This window comes from Syngnathus leptorhynchus, chromosome 7, assembly GCF_054491065.1.
Source record: "Syngnathus leptorhynchus isolate UIUO chromosome 7, UIUO_Slep, whole genome shotgun sequence".
Taxonomy (NCBI): domain Eukaryota; kingdom Metazoa; phylum Chordata; class Actinopteri; order Syngnathiformes; family Syngnathidae; genus Syngnathus; species Syngnathus leptorhynchus.
In genome coordinates, this window is record NC_141201.1 from 13,649,558 (window position 1) to 13,665,005 (window position 15,448).

Here is a 15,448-nt window from a genome sequence, read left to right on the forward strand (position 1 = left end):
AAAGCCTTTTATGATGCAACATAGACTGTAAATACATAAGTTGTATGCCTACCATTAAAATAATTTAAAGAAAAATAGTGGTATCAACTTGATCATTTCTTCTTGCGGCCCATTAGAGTTCACGTACCTGCATAGCAGAGCTGTCTGTTCGATATCGGTCACGTCACACGACTCATCCATCACAGGCAAATGAGAAAGCTGGAGCTGAATTGAGGTCCTTGAACTGCTGATCGGTGATATTGTTTGTGCGGAGAGGCATGTCTTTAATTTTCTGAATGATCTCGGTTTTGTTTTTGAAGTCCGAAAATATGCACTCTGATATTTTAATGAATGAATCCGTCATGAACTCGCCATTGGTGAATGGTTTTCCGCTCTTTATTATCTCCCGGGCTGCAACAAAACTTGCAGCAGTAGTAGAGTTTGGAGATGCAATCCACTTATTGAAACTGTTTTTTCGTTCCTCAAATTACACCTTTCCTCTCAGTTCCAACAGTGTGATAAGCAGCAAATTAAGCATGCTTTAGCTGAAAATGTCGCTCCAAATTCCTCTTCTTGTTATTCGACAACTTCTCATTGCAAATCAAACATGCAGGCAATGCTTCAGCATTGGCAATGAAAGCAAAAAGTTCAGTCCATTCTTTCTTAAAGCCTCTGTTCTCATCAGCAATCTTTTGAATCCATGGCCCATCACTCACACACCTGTTTACAACTCATCTGTGCTGTCTCGCAGGCTATGACGCAATTTTGCTATTTGGCGTCATTCTTAAATTCGGTATTTTTCATATATTTACAACTACATACATTTTTAAAGCATATGAATTCTTGTGTCATGATAACCATCTAAAAACCATATTTAAAAAAACCACCAACAACAAAAAAAAAAACTTCTTTTTCCATTTTCACGCATTTTTGCAAAAACTCCAGGGAGCCGCTAGGGGTGTGCTAAAGAGCCGCATGCGGCTCCGGAGCCACGGGTTGCCGACCCCTGGTCTAACATTTTAGACTAAACATGCTAACACATACGACAAGCTAACAGGGAGTGACAGCGCTGAAATAGTGAAGCAGCTCCAAGCTGAACTGGCATCACAACAGCGATTCTTCATGCGGGGCTGTGAGTCAAAAGTAAATCAAAGGTAAATATTACATCATATTAAATAGTTCGAAGTGGCCATGGAACTGTTGATGTTATGAACCTGTGGACGTGACACAAACTATTACTTTCTGAAAAAGGAAAATTCACTTGTTTTAAGTTGTAATAATAACAGACAACTTTGCATTACTTATAACTCCTGTTTAAAATGTTCATCAGGCAAAATAATTTTCAACTCATGTAAATTTAAGGTATTTCATACAGTTTGTACAATGTTATTTGACTCTTCAGATATGAATGAAAGGCAGAATTTGTGTTTTTAGAGTGTTTCACATCTGCCTGAGTGGCTTATATTTGGTTATTTTGTCATCTAAACAATAAAGACAATTGGGACAATGAAATTTGTTTTATAACAGTGTGTATTTGCATGCAACTTTTGTAGTTAAAAAATGTCAGAAAAAACTATTGGCCTCCAGGCCCCTTCACTCGATCAAATCTGGCCTTCCTTGCTTAAAGTTACACTGTAAGCAAACAAAGTTAATTTCTTGAACATAATTGATTGCTTGGTGAAATTGTCAACGTAAAGATGCCAAGACTAGTGTCACTAGTGTGGCGTGCTTGATGTTTATTTCTAGTCTCACAAGATCCTGTGAAATGTTGAAGTTTTTCTACGGCAACAGTACATGAAAATATTTCAAATTTTATTAGGTCAAAATGAGCATATTAGGATATGATAAGAGAAAATATGATCAGATAGAACATGCCAGCATAAGAAAGGAAAGTAAAAACAAGAAAATAAACCAAACAAAGATTTGTGGGATATATTGGCACATACCATTGACTTCAACCATATGATTCACTTTGACTGTGCCTTTATTAAAGTGACGAACCATATTTAACGGTCGGTTAGCTAACGGCAGATTAAGAATTTAACCGGCAGTTGAGGATTAATCGGGGGTTAAAATAACCGAGTTTTGAAAAAACGGGCCCTGGTAGGCATCTTGGATGCCGAAAGAAGTGATCAGCCAGGCCTCTCAGGAGGATGACCAGAACACCAAGTACATGGTACCTTTCAAAGTCATTCAGGAAGATGACCTGGGACCAGAGATGTTGGCGTGGCTCCACGACACTAAATTGGAGCTCTGACGTTACACAAAAGAAGAAGAGGAAGGAAGATGACCGTGATGCTGGGCTCAAAGGAGATGTAGGGGTCATGCATTAGGTTTTGTGGACCAGCTGACATGAATGGCTGCCCTAAACTGTTTGCCAACTGGAGCAGGATCTGATGGTGGCTGTGTAAGTCAGAATCAGATGGTGGTCACAGGATATGCTGCCAGAGGTACAGATGTCAAGTGCGACAGCTAGCAACTTCAAAATGAAATGGCAGTCACGGCCACCCTTTTTGAACATGATCGATCGACTTGTTTGCTGGTACTCGCTGCTCACTCGAGAAGTGTATAGGTAATTGAGCAGCCCCCGAGCCAGGTATGAAATACTTAAGCAGTTTTGGCATATTGTACACACCTATACACTGAAAAGAATCCAGATTTTTTGGACACTTGGACAAAAAAAATATATGAACCACCTTGTTGTTGCTGAATACAACTTAGAATGTCACTTTTTCTTTTTTTTTGTGGGAGCAAAAGTAACATAGAAGTGTAATAATGGCACTATAGGTTATGTAAATTAATGGTTTGAATCGAGGCGGTACTAGACAAGCAAAATTGCTTCATCCCGTTGCCCATTTTATCAAGTCATGTGTTAACAGTGCAAGAAACAAAATTGTGATGACTGGTGAAAATGTACTAGCCGAAACGGACAAACAAAAAACGTTTTGGCTGAACACAACTTTCCTTTAGTTTAGTCAAGTGTTTGGTCTGGATCCAGATAAATTTTTAAAGAAATTTCTATGCTACTTTTAAAAATATCTTGACCTAGAATGTTTTTTTTTGCAAACACACGAAATAAAAATGAATAAATTCAACACACTCCAGTGTAGTGACCACACTATCTCTGCTGACATTCTACTCTAATCAACAATAACAAAAATGGCTAAAACAACAAAACCCAGCAGTGCGGGAGTGAAGAGAAGAGAAGAAAAGAAAAGAAGATAGAACTTGGCAGCACGGTGGAGCACTGCTGAGCACGGTCACCTCACAGTTCAGAGGGTGTGGGTTCGATTCCACCTCCAGCCCTCCCTGTGTGGAATTTGCATGTTCTTCCGGTGCCTGCGTGGGTTTTCTCCGCGCACTTTGGTTTCCTCCTAAATCCCCAAAACATGCTAGGTAGGCTGATTGAACTCTCCAAATTGCCCGTAGGTATGGGTGCGGAATGGTTATTTGTCTCTGTGTACCCTGTGATTGGCTGGCAACCAATTCAGGGTGTCCACCACCTACTTTCCAATGACTACTGGGTTATGGTTCAGCACGCCCGTGACCCCTGTGGGGACAAGTGGTGTGTATATATATATATATATATATATATATATATATATATATATATATATATATATATATATATATATATATATATATATATATATGGATGAAGCATTATATATATTATATAGAATTATATATACTTTAAAGTCAGAATTCTGAGAATAAAGTCAGAATTCTGAGAATAAAGTCAGAATTCCGACTTTAAAGTCAGAATTCCGACTTTAAAGTCAGAATTCTGAGAAAAAAAGTCAGATTCCTGTCACCCCTTGTTTTTTTTTCTTCACTGGCCCTAATTCTCTTCCGTAGGATTTAGTGTGGTGATGTAAAAAAAAAAAACAGTCGGGGCAGCAATGCAATTTAGGATGCAAGCTTGTGATGGACAGCATGCGAGCACACATCACGCCAGACATGCAAATCACGAGTCCGACGGCGCGCGTACGCGGCAGTTTACACGATCGATGATCGATGTATTTTATGATTTGGAGTGACAGATGGTTTGGTAATATTGTTGCTATATGATAGTTATTTTAAATATACTTTATATATCGTTATATGGGTCTGTGGAATAATTAGACATGCAAATCACGAATCCGACGGCGCGCGTACGCGGCATTGTTTACACGATCAATGATCAATGGATTTTATGATTTGGAGTGACAGATGGTTTGGGAATATTGTTGCTATATGATAGTTATTTGAAATATACTTTGTATATCGTTATATGGGTCTGTGGAATAATTAGACATGCAAATTACGAGTCCGACGGCGCGCGTACGCGGCATTGTTTACGCGATCGATGATCGATGTATTTTATGATTTGGAGTGACAGATGGTTTGGTAATATTGTTGCTATATGATAGTTATTTGAAATATACTTTGTATATCGTTATATGGGTCTGTGGAATAATTAGACCTGCAAATCACGAGTCCGACGGCGCGCGTACGCGGCATTGTTTACACGATCGATGATCGATGTATTTTATGATTTGGAGTGACACAGATGGTTTGATAAACCTGTTCTTTATGTAATAATCATTTGAATAACTCTGGATTCTTGGTTGTCAGCCTCTCGTTTGTGTATGTCACGTTAGCATCCCGTATCGTTTAGCCTGTTGTTGCTGAATCGTGTCTGTTTTTGGTGTTGGATTTTGACAAATACATTTGCCCCAAAAGTGCGACTTATTCTCCGGAGCGACTTATATATGTTTTTTTTCACGTTATTGTGCATTTTATGGGTGGTGCGACTTATACTCCGGAGCGACTAATAGTTCGAAAATTACGGTAATTAAAAACATTTGTTATTTTATTCATTTCTAATAAGTAATAAATCTATACATTTTATCGATTTTTGTTTTTGTGTGTGACTGGAAATGCCAGCCATAACCTGCTACGAGTTTGTTCAGTCCACTAATACTGAGAACATAGGGGAGTGTTTCCCAACCACTGTGCACTGTGCAAAACACGTGATTTTCAGCTGTGCCGTGGGAAATTGTCCAATATTATTTCCGGAGCGCATTGGAAACAGGATCGCAAAACCATTGGTCAGTTAGTGCAAGGACTGGTCAGCCACTTGCTAATCGTGCATGCGTGGAAAATCGGAAAATCTTGGGATTTCATATTGTGTCGGTCTGATTGTATTGGATCCCCCCCCACACACACCCACACACACACACCTGTCACCCTAGGCAATGGCCTCGTCTGGCCTCATCTGCTTAGTTATTTGTTAGGACCGCCCTTGGTTGTGCCCCAAACATAGAATTGTTAAAGCCTCCAAAATGGAGGGCGCCTTTTATGAATTATATCAAAATATGGTTGCGTTACATGGTGGATAGGATGGTAAAATGATGGTGCGTGAGTGCGTATTGGATTTGGCCCAGACGAATTGGGTAAGATGAAATTCCAAATTTCAAAGCTTGACATAGAAGACCTGAAGAAGGGGGCCTGAGTAGGGGTTACTTAAAATTAAAAGTTAGTTCTTCAAAATTAGCTTTTGTTAAATTGGTAAAGGGGAATTATTTGGTTGAACCAGTAAACCTCCATTCCCGTTCCAAATTTCACCAGAAGATGGTGCCAAAGTTAGATTGACCTAACATAGTAAATTAATAGTTCAGAAGGTCATCGATTAGATGAAGACTTGTTTTGAAACACAGCAACACACAATTTTGGATTGTTATATTATTTTGTTTTGCTATCATATACTTTGAAACTGCCTGAATATTTTTATTTGCTAACTAGGGCAGCCCATACTCATCGTTAGGTAATGAGAATGAGACATGTTAATCACAGTTAGAGTAAGCTGCAATATACTTTATTTTATTCTGCTTTGCAATATTGTATAGTTAGTAGCAACTTGAGCAGCATCATAGCACTGATGTTTCATTTACACATGAAGGTATTAAGAGTTGAGTCAGGACAAGGGGTTGACAGTGATACCGTGCTTGGAAGACTGCTTGAGCTTGACCTAGAGGTTGTCAAAATACGTTTTGAAGCTGTTTGAGTGTTGTAACCTGCTAACTAAGAGAATTGACATTCATAGTTATGATTATGTGTTAAATTGATTATTGTGAAAGTATGTGTTATTATTGTCACGATTTTTAATCAGTATCAAAGTCAAAGTCCGCTTTATTGTCAATTTCTTCACGTCAAGGCACACAAAGAGATCGAAATTACGTTTCCCACCGTCCCACGGTGACTAGACACAGTACACAACACTCACAATCAAATAGCACAAAGAGTAAAAACGAACAGACAAGAGCAACAAATAAGTAATAAGCAAATAACCCAAATGAATAAACAATAAATAAATAAATAGAGGGCGGCTCGGTGACGCAGTGGGTAGCACGTCCGCCTCACAGTTAGGAGGGTGCGGGTTCGATTCCACCTCCGGCCCTCCCTGTGTGGAGTTTGCATGTTCTCCCCGTGTCCGCGTGGGTTTTCTCCGGGCACTCCGGTTTCCTCCCACATCCCAAAAACATGCTTGATAGGCCAATTGAGCACTCCAAATTGTCCCTAGGTGTGAGTGCGAGTGCGAATGGTTGTTCGTCTCTGTGTGCCCTGCGATTGGTTGGCAACCAGTTCAGGGTGTCCCCCGCCTACTGCCCGATGACGGCTGGGATAGGCTCCAGCACGCCCGCGACCCCCGTGGGGACTAAGCGGTTCAGAAAATGGATGGATGGATGGATAAATAAATAGACAAATAAGAGCAGCAAGATGGAGCAAGCGCGCTAATAGCAGACAGCCAGATCAAAGCGCAAAAGAACAGGACGTCATGCAGCAGAGGTTGGAGGGGGGAGGGAATTCAGGATCCGGACAGCTTCGAGTACGAAGCTGTCTCTGAGTCTGGTGGTGCGGGAGCGCAGGCATCTGTACCTCTTCCTAGAGGGCAGAAGTACAAACAAAGAGTGAGCGGGGTGACTCACATCACACACAATCGCGGCCGCTTTGCGGGTGAGACGGGAGGCGTAAACTTCCTTCAGGGAGGGGAGTGGAGACCCGATGATTTTACTCGCAGTGTTCACTATGCGCTGCAGGGCCTTCATGTTGTACTCAGAGCAGCCACCACCCCACACAGCGATACAACTGGAGAGGATGCTCTCAATGGTGCCACGGTAGAATGTGGTCATGATGGCGGGAGGAGCACTTGCTCGCCTGAGTTTCCGCAGAAAGTACAGGCGGCGCTGAGCTTTCTTCGCCAGCGACGCAGCGTTGGTGGTCCAGGAGAGGTCCTCACTGATGTGCACCCCCAGGAATCTGGTGCTGCTCACTGTCTGCACCACAGCACAGTCGACGGTCAGCGGCAGGTGGTGGGTGTGACCCTTCCGGAAGTCAATGATAATCTCCTTGGTCTTGTTGACGTTCAGCAGAAGGTTGTTGTCCTTGCACCATGCGGCCAAAAGGTGACCTCCGTGTCGTTCTGTGCGTCGAAGCGACCAAAGAAGCGGTTCAGTTCGTTGAGCAGAGGGACGTCGCCCTCACAGCTCTGCGATGCGGGCTTGTAGTCCGTGATGGTCTGAATGCCTCGCCACAGGCCCCGAGCATCCCTGCTGTCCTTGAAGTGGGCAGCAATCTTGGAAGAGAACGCCATTTTCGCATCCTTGATGCCCCGGGACAGTCTCGCCCTAGCCGATCTCACGCCCGCTTCATCCCCAGCCCTGTAGGCTTTGTCTCTGGCCCTCAGCAGCCCGAGGACAGCCCCTGTCAGCCATGGCTTCCAGTTAGCCCGAGTGACGACGTACTTTGTGAGGGTCACATCATCAATGCACTTTGCGATGTAAGAGGTCACAGAGTCAGCATACTCCTCAATGTCTGTCCGATTGTCGCAAGTGGCTGCCTGCTTAAACATTTCCCAGTCTGTATTGCCAAAGCAGTCCCGAAGAGCATCAAAGGCCCCCTCAGGCCACACTCTAACTCGTTTTCGAACCGGCCTGGAAGTTCTCACTCTCGGTCTGTACGCAGGGGTAAGCAGAACGGTGACGTGGTCAGAAAGTCCGATGTTGGGGAGGGGGGTGGCATTGAAAGCTCCTTTATGTGCAGTGTAGACCAAGTCCAGGAAGCTGCCACCACACGTTGAAAACGTAACATGCTGGTGAAGCTTTGGAAAGACAGACTTCAGGTCAGCATGATTAAAATCACCAGCGAAGATGATGAGACCGTCAGGGTGCGCCATCTGCTGATCACTGACAGCCTGATACAATTCATTAAGGGCCGTGATCCTGTCACTTCCAACGTTGGAAGGCGGGATGTAGACCACGACAAGCAGAATCGCAGTAAACTCCCTTGGTAGGTAAAAAGGACGGCACTTAACGATCACAAACTCCGCCAGTGGCGAGCAGTGCCTGCACACAACTACAGAGTCCCGGCACCATTCGTCGCGGATGTAGACACATATACCTGCTCCACGCAATTTTCCTCCTTTTTCAATGGCCCGGTCCGCTCGATAGCACGCTAGCAGCTCCAGTTGCACAGCAGAGTCCGGAATGTTGGCATTCAGCCAAGTTTCAGTGAACACGAGCACACAGCAGTTACTCACTGCCCGGTTCGTGGATCTCAGCATAGTACCTACCCACAAACTGGACTGGTATAAAAGGTTCGTTCGGACAAAGAGTAGCGCCCTCTTTCCCCCGGTGGGTTCTCCCCATCGGGCTGGCCCCTGCGGCCAATGCCGTGGGTTGAGAACGCCGATTAGACAAAGATAGATTTAATTCTTTCTGAGATTAACCCAAGGTCCGTTAAAATAGTCACATTTTAAGCTTAAAGACAGGCTAAGAGATGCAGACTTCGGTGCAGGAGAGAGGAGCCATTTTTAGGGCGTCGTCATCTCCATTCATTAGGTCAGCCTGTTTTTTTAAACAGAATCCGGATTTTGGAACAAGGAGAACTGATCACTCGACTTTTCCACCAAACAGCATTTTAGACCTCTAGCCTCTTACGCTTTTTTTGCTATATTTTAGAGTTTTCAATTGAGAGAACTTCGAGACTGAATAATTTTTGCTCTATTGAGAATGGTGAGTAGAAATTATTGTTAGTTGTTCGAACAATTGAAACTTGTAATTCTCTTTCTTGCTTATTCATTACATCTCTACTTTATAATCATTTAATTTCGATTAATGATTATTTTGATCTTTTATGCTTTAAATCTCTTTTGTTTCTCTATTATAGTCATCCTTTAAACCATTCAGTTCTTTTTTAGATAAAGACAGCTTTAATCCTTGACATCAGGGAGTGTCAGAATCTGGTTCGAAACAGTTAAGTTGAGCTCAGCTACTGTGGGTGCACGCTGGTGAAAATAAACAAGTTCCTGCGGTCTTAACAAAGACAGCTAAACTATTCCGCGCGGATAACAAAAGCAACAATCTTAATAGGAAAGGAGAGCTCAATCCTCGGGTCTCTTTGATTTCAGCGGGACTGGCGTCCTGAAATGACGGAATTAGTCTAACAATAGGTTAGTTGCCTGAACAGCAGTTAGACTCGGAACCAATCTTCTTTCCGTACCGGCTTAAATCAATTCTAGTCTCCCCTACAGACTGTGTCACTGCAGAGAGTACTGAATTTTACCCTTTAAACGGAGAGCCGGTCACTTACATCAGATAAGTGCACGATTAACAATATGCATTTATATGGGTTAGAAAAACTTAGAAAGAAAATAATACTTAAAAAACATATATAAATTTTTTGGGGGGGTGGTTGCGGCGCCCCGCTCCCCAACTGGCGCCCTAGGCAATGGCCGAGTGTGCCTAGTGGTAGGGCCGCTCTTGTCGGCACATATTCAGTTTACGTGTGTTTTGTTGTGTGCTTTTGCTAACAGTGACATTATGATGGCTGTGGTGTGTTTGGTGTCCGATAGAAAGCAGAGTATGCAGTTCAACCGGAGAACCTGAATTGTTGATTATTCACCAACATAAAATACACAGTCAATTTGAGACACCTCGACTGTGATAGCCACTCAACTGCTGTCAGAACAGCAGAGCTTCTTTAAAAGTGACTTTGCTCTTATCGTCGCAATATTTATAGAGCTAAACAGTCAAAAAAGTCATGTTGATTCTTTTGGATTTTAATCACAATCACTTTCAATAGTTTATTCCTCACACTGTCTAAAACCTTTTTAAAAAAAAACTGTCACTTTTATTAAAAAAAAGAAATACAATTTAAAGAATATATATTTTTTTTTTATTCAATTATTCGACTGTCCATACATATATAGGAATCGAACTTTAGTCTTCCGTTGTAATATAACTGATTTTAATATAGAAGCTGGTGTAACACTTAACAGATTTTTGTTGGTGGTGTGCCTTGAGATTTTTTACAATGAAAAGGTATGCTGTGAAAGAAAAAAGGTTGGGAAACACTGACATAGGGCACTATGTTTTGGGAACTGCACCACTCAGTCCCAGTAATGGGCCAGAGGTAGATTCAAATCCCTCCTCTGCGCTACCCCCACCAACAGCCCCCCGCATTCCCCCGCAACACATCCACCTCCCCGTCTGACGTACAGCGATTCGCGCGTTGCCTATGCATTAGCCATCTATTTCGCCTGTGTGACACCTCTCCAACATAAAACCGTAAGACGGAGGTAAAATATCTCCCTCCTGAGGAAAATAAAGCTTTGCTTGTCTGCATATAAACCTAAAGCCGCGGCTTTGGTTAACAAAATCTCAAAGTAGATGGATAGAGCTGAAAAGGAGTCGCAAATCTAACAGTGCATTGACTAATTTCATTACTTTTCCTCCTGATTATTTTGGGTGTTTCTCCACACAGTGCTTTTAACTTATCAGCGAATGTCAATGATTAGAGCGGGGATTTCCAGATTAATATTGTTCACGGATATTGGATAGATCTATAATAAGGGGAATTCATCATCTTTGTTTGTCAAAAGAGTTTTAGTGTGATACTTTTCAAAATACTCAATGTACAATTGTTAGAGCTGTGATAATTTATCGCCAACTCTGCATGCGTATAAGAGCTAGGGGGCAGCGATTTGAAAGAGACAGTACATGCAGTAAATACTACAATTAGCGAAATAAGTACACAATAGTCGGAACTTTACCTGAATTTACCGTATTTGCCTAATTCAGGATTTTATTTTTTGTAACTACAGGCGACATATAGTACAGATAACAAATTTTAGATACCCAGATTTATGCGACACTTTACAGTGGTAATTATAATTTGGGCTGTGTTTCAATAGCCTACACCAGTCTGTAACCACAGATTTTTAATTGATACATTACTATTTTAAATGCGGGCTGCAAATAAAATTGCACAATGTTAGGTTAGGTTGCCACAAAGAAGAAGAAGAAGGAAGAAGCCCAGCCAGGTCAACGTTGTTTGGGGCGGAAGACAAAATGGCAGCTGCGCGCAATGAAAAGAGTGGCCTTTTAGAGAAATGGAGAATTGACAAAAAGCCAGTGAAGATCGACAAATGGGACGGCGCCGCGGTCAAGAACTCTCTGGATGATGCAGCTAAGCAGGTGCTGCTGGAGAAGTATGGCTACGAGGAGAACTTTGGTCTGGTGGACGGTCGTCTAGTCATCTGTACGGTCTCATGCGTCTTTGCCATGGTGGCCCTGGTGTGGGACTACCTGCGCCCCTTCCACGAGTCCAGACCCGTCCTGGCCTGCTGCGTGGTCTCCTACTTCATCAAGATGGGCATCCTGACGCTGTACACGTCCTACAAGGAGAAGAACATTTTCCTGGTGGCCCTCCAGAAGGACCCGGCCGGGATGGATTGTGGAGAGAGCCAGGGCTTTTCCTCCTCCAGTTTGCTCACGCCAGGCTGACTGACTTTCGACCTGATCTTGCCCTGCGCCGCTGAGGCGAGGCCTAACGCTCCGCCCACGAGCCTTAGAGAGGATTGGCTGTGGGCGGGGCCTGGAGTCACTCGTCAGCCGCCGGCCGTCGGGATGGCCTGCTTGGCGGCCTTCTGGTCGGCTCACAATCCGGCTGTCACCAACGCCGTCATCATGGTAGGAGCCATCGCCCGACACGCAATTTGGACAACGTCTACCGCAATTAGCGCTGCGATGAGTTTCATTCAGATTTTTCAATTCATTGATGCATCAGATTAAAAAGAAAAAAATCCTATTTTATGCTCCTTGTCGTAAAAAGTTCTTGTGCAAAAAAGTGAATTCATAGAAATAAATAAAATCGTCAATTTTATGTATCTGTGAAGCCCTTTGAGACTTGTTTGTGATTTAGGGCTATAGAAATAAATCTTGACTTGACTTGACAATGTTAAATTACAGGGTCAAATTCTAGTCATTTGCTTCCTTTACTGAACAGTTAATGGATTTTCTATTGCTGGACAGACTACTACGCTACTAGATAGTATAGTATAGTATAGTATAGTATAGTATAGTATAGTATAGTAGCACGCAAAATTTATTTTTAACCAATATTCAACCCCTTGACTTCATGTAATATAGAATTGCGTTAAAAATGCATTGGGTTTCATGTAAATCTGTCATCTTAATATCATCTAAAATATTAAATTCAATTCGACAGTGATGTATGTATGGCGTATGCAAAAGATCAAAATTAGAGTAAAATTAATCATCACCCTATTCATTATTGTTATTATTACTATTATTATTATTATTACCACTACTACGAAAGAAACATGTGCCCTCACTTCTGTTGGCATAGGCAGTGGACAATCTCTCCATGCCTGATGCTCGCGGGCTTTCATGTAAGAGCACAGAAATCTGCAGCAGTGTAAGCAGCAGCTATCTCCAGCTCAACAGACATGCATCAGTCTCCTGAGCATTGGCCAGTGGGTGATAATATGTCAAAGGGATTGGTTATCGTCACACATTATATTAAAATCATTAGAGATCCCAGCCCTTTAACCATCAACTGCAGAATAAGCACACATATGTCATTACTCTAAACCAAGGATTTAGCTTCAGTGCTTGCTTTTCAACGCTCATTGGGTGGATTTCCCTCCTCTTTGATTTTGTTTCATTTCATATGGGAAAAATACTTGAATCAGTTTTGCAGAACAATAATCCTATAGGAGTCTTTTAGGAGTCTCACCCGCCTCGAGCATTCTGGGTACATCTTGGATTTCATGGATTTGTCATTTTGCCTTTAAGGAAAACCAGAACGTAAATAAATCAATGAAGAGAATTACACGAGCATGCTCTATGTGTTCCATAACAAGTGCTAGCCTACGTATATCAATCAGGCAATCAATTTGCCAAAATTTGTGTAAAAGACAGGGAATAATCAATAACATTATTGCAAGTTTTGTTGCAGCCCGGGAGATAAAGCGGGGAAAACCATTCACCGATGGCGAGTACATGACGGGATTCATTCATTAAAATATCAGAGTGTCTATTTTCACAAATAACAAAACCAAAATCATTCAGAAAACTAAAGACATGCCTCTCCGCACAAACAATATCACCGATCACCAGATCAAGGAGATCAATTCCGATATCGGACAGTTCTGCTATGCAGGTATGTGAACTCTAATGGGCCGCAAGAAGAAATGATCAAATTGGTACCACTAATATTATTATTAATTATTTTATTAGTAAGCATACAGCTTATGTACTGACAGTCTATGTTGCCTTAGGCTTTTAGATTTTTGCGGCTCCAAAAATGTATGGTTTTTATTTTATTTTGGCCAATATGGCTCTTTGAACATTTTGGGTTCCCGACCCCTGGTTTAGATAAACGGTGTTAACAAGAGGAACGGGTGTCAGTGATTGTGCTAATTGCGCGGCAAGAGAGAAGACGCGGGACAGAGACGTGAACGGATACCATGACAACCAACAGACAACAAAACACGGAATGCCACACACACGAGATTAGCAGGTGACAGTGCGTGACAAAGACGCCCATTCGCAGGGCGATCGGACCGACCGAAGAACGGAGACTATTTCTAGCTATCTGTCTATCTTGGCCTACAACATCTGAAGCACCTTTTTTTAAATTGTAGTTTTGAAGTGCGTACCTAAACATATAGTACATGTTGTCCTCCCCCACTTTTGAAAAGGAGGCTTAATGGCTTGTTTTTTTTTCTCATTTTGTTTATTTCGATTGTAATCGCCCTCTAGAGGAGAGAGGGACACCGTGCAGCGATTTGATGCTAATGATTGAGACCAAAGCCTCCCATTCTGATCGTCCGGGGTGCCTTTGAATATGGGTTTGTGTGTGTGTGTGTGTGTGTGTGTGTGTGTGTGTGTGTGTGTGTGTGTGTGTGTGTGTGTGTGTGTGTGTGTGTGTGTGTGTGTGTGTGTGTGTGTGTGTGTGTGTGTGTGTGTGTGTGTGTGTGTGTGTGTGTGTGTGTGTGTGTGTGTGTGTGTGTGTGTGTGTGTGTGTGTTCGTGTTCGTGTTCGTGTTCGTGTTCGTGTTCGTGTTCGTGTTCGTGTTCGTGTTCGTGTTCGTGTTCGTGTTCGTGTTCGTGTTCGCGTTCGCGTGTTCGTTCGTGTGTTCGTTCGTGTGTTCGTTCGTGTGTTCGTGCCTCCAATTCTGATCGTCGGGACTGCCTTTATGCGTTCAAGTGTGTGTGAGACTGTCAGTGCGCAAGGAGGTGGCATGTATGTGCGTGCGTGTGGGGGGGAGGGGGGCGGCGAATGACTGGATTCGAAGAGGACAGCTGTAGGCATACATGGTACAGTGAGAGAATTCAGTGCAGACCGGGACCGGAGAGACTCTAGATCAGGGGTGCTCATTACGTCGATCGCGATCTACTGGTCGATCGCGGAGGCAGTACTGATCGATCGCAGCGTGACGTTATTTATTTATTTATTTATTTATTTATTTATTTATTTCAGCATATCTTCCTATAATTACCAAAAAATTCAATATTTATTGTGTATTGTGCAATATTGACCTATTCAGTTATGCAAGGTACATCAACATACATTGTACATACAAAGAATCCTTAATAAATTTGAAAATAGTTATATGTTTTGCATTTTTGTGGTGTGTAGGTAGATCATTTTGACTTGGTTGTTTTATAAGTAGCTCGCATGCTGAAAAAGTGTGAGCCCCCCTGCTCTAGATAATATTTAGTAGAGTTACTGTCGCCACAGTATATCCACGTTGAGATTATCTACAGAAAAGGGGGCGCAAATGGAAGGGAAGGTGATTGGGAGACTATGCGTAATTTTTCCTTCGTAGCGTTTAGCCTGGTCATGAGACTGACCCTCAAACGAGTCAACTGATGTGGCGGTTCGGCTGCATGAGGATCAAAGCTCGTGATAGATGAGGGAGTAGAAAAAAAAAAGAGCAGAGAAGCTGGACGTACTAGTCCTGCGGTTATGCGATAATAATGACCAAAATAGCCTATTTTTTCGACTATATATATATATATAGATAGATAGAGAGAGAGAGAGAGAGAGAGAGAGAGAGAGAGAGAGAGAGAGAGAGAGAGAGAGAGAGAGAGAGAGAGAGAGAGAGAGAGAGAGAG

At 42.5% G+C, this 15,448-nt stretch overlaps 1 protein-coding gene and 1 pseudogene across 1 annotated transcript in view; one reads left to right on the top strand and one right to left on the bottom strand.

Moving 5' to 3' along the window:
• Positions 1–15,448, bottom strand: part of LOC147054834 (ribonuclease inhibitor-like) — a 256,301-nt gene that overhangs the window by 131,822 nt on the left and 109,031 nt on the right. The gene's annotated exons all lie outside the window — the stretch shown is intronic.
• On the top strand, positions 11,330–11,807 carry LOC147054836 (signal peptidase complex subunit 2 pseudogene; annotated as a pseudogene).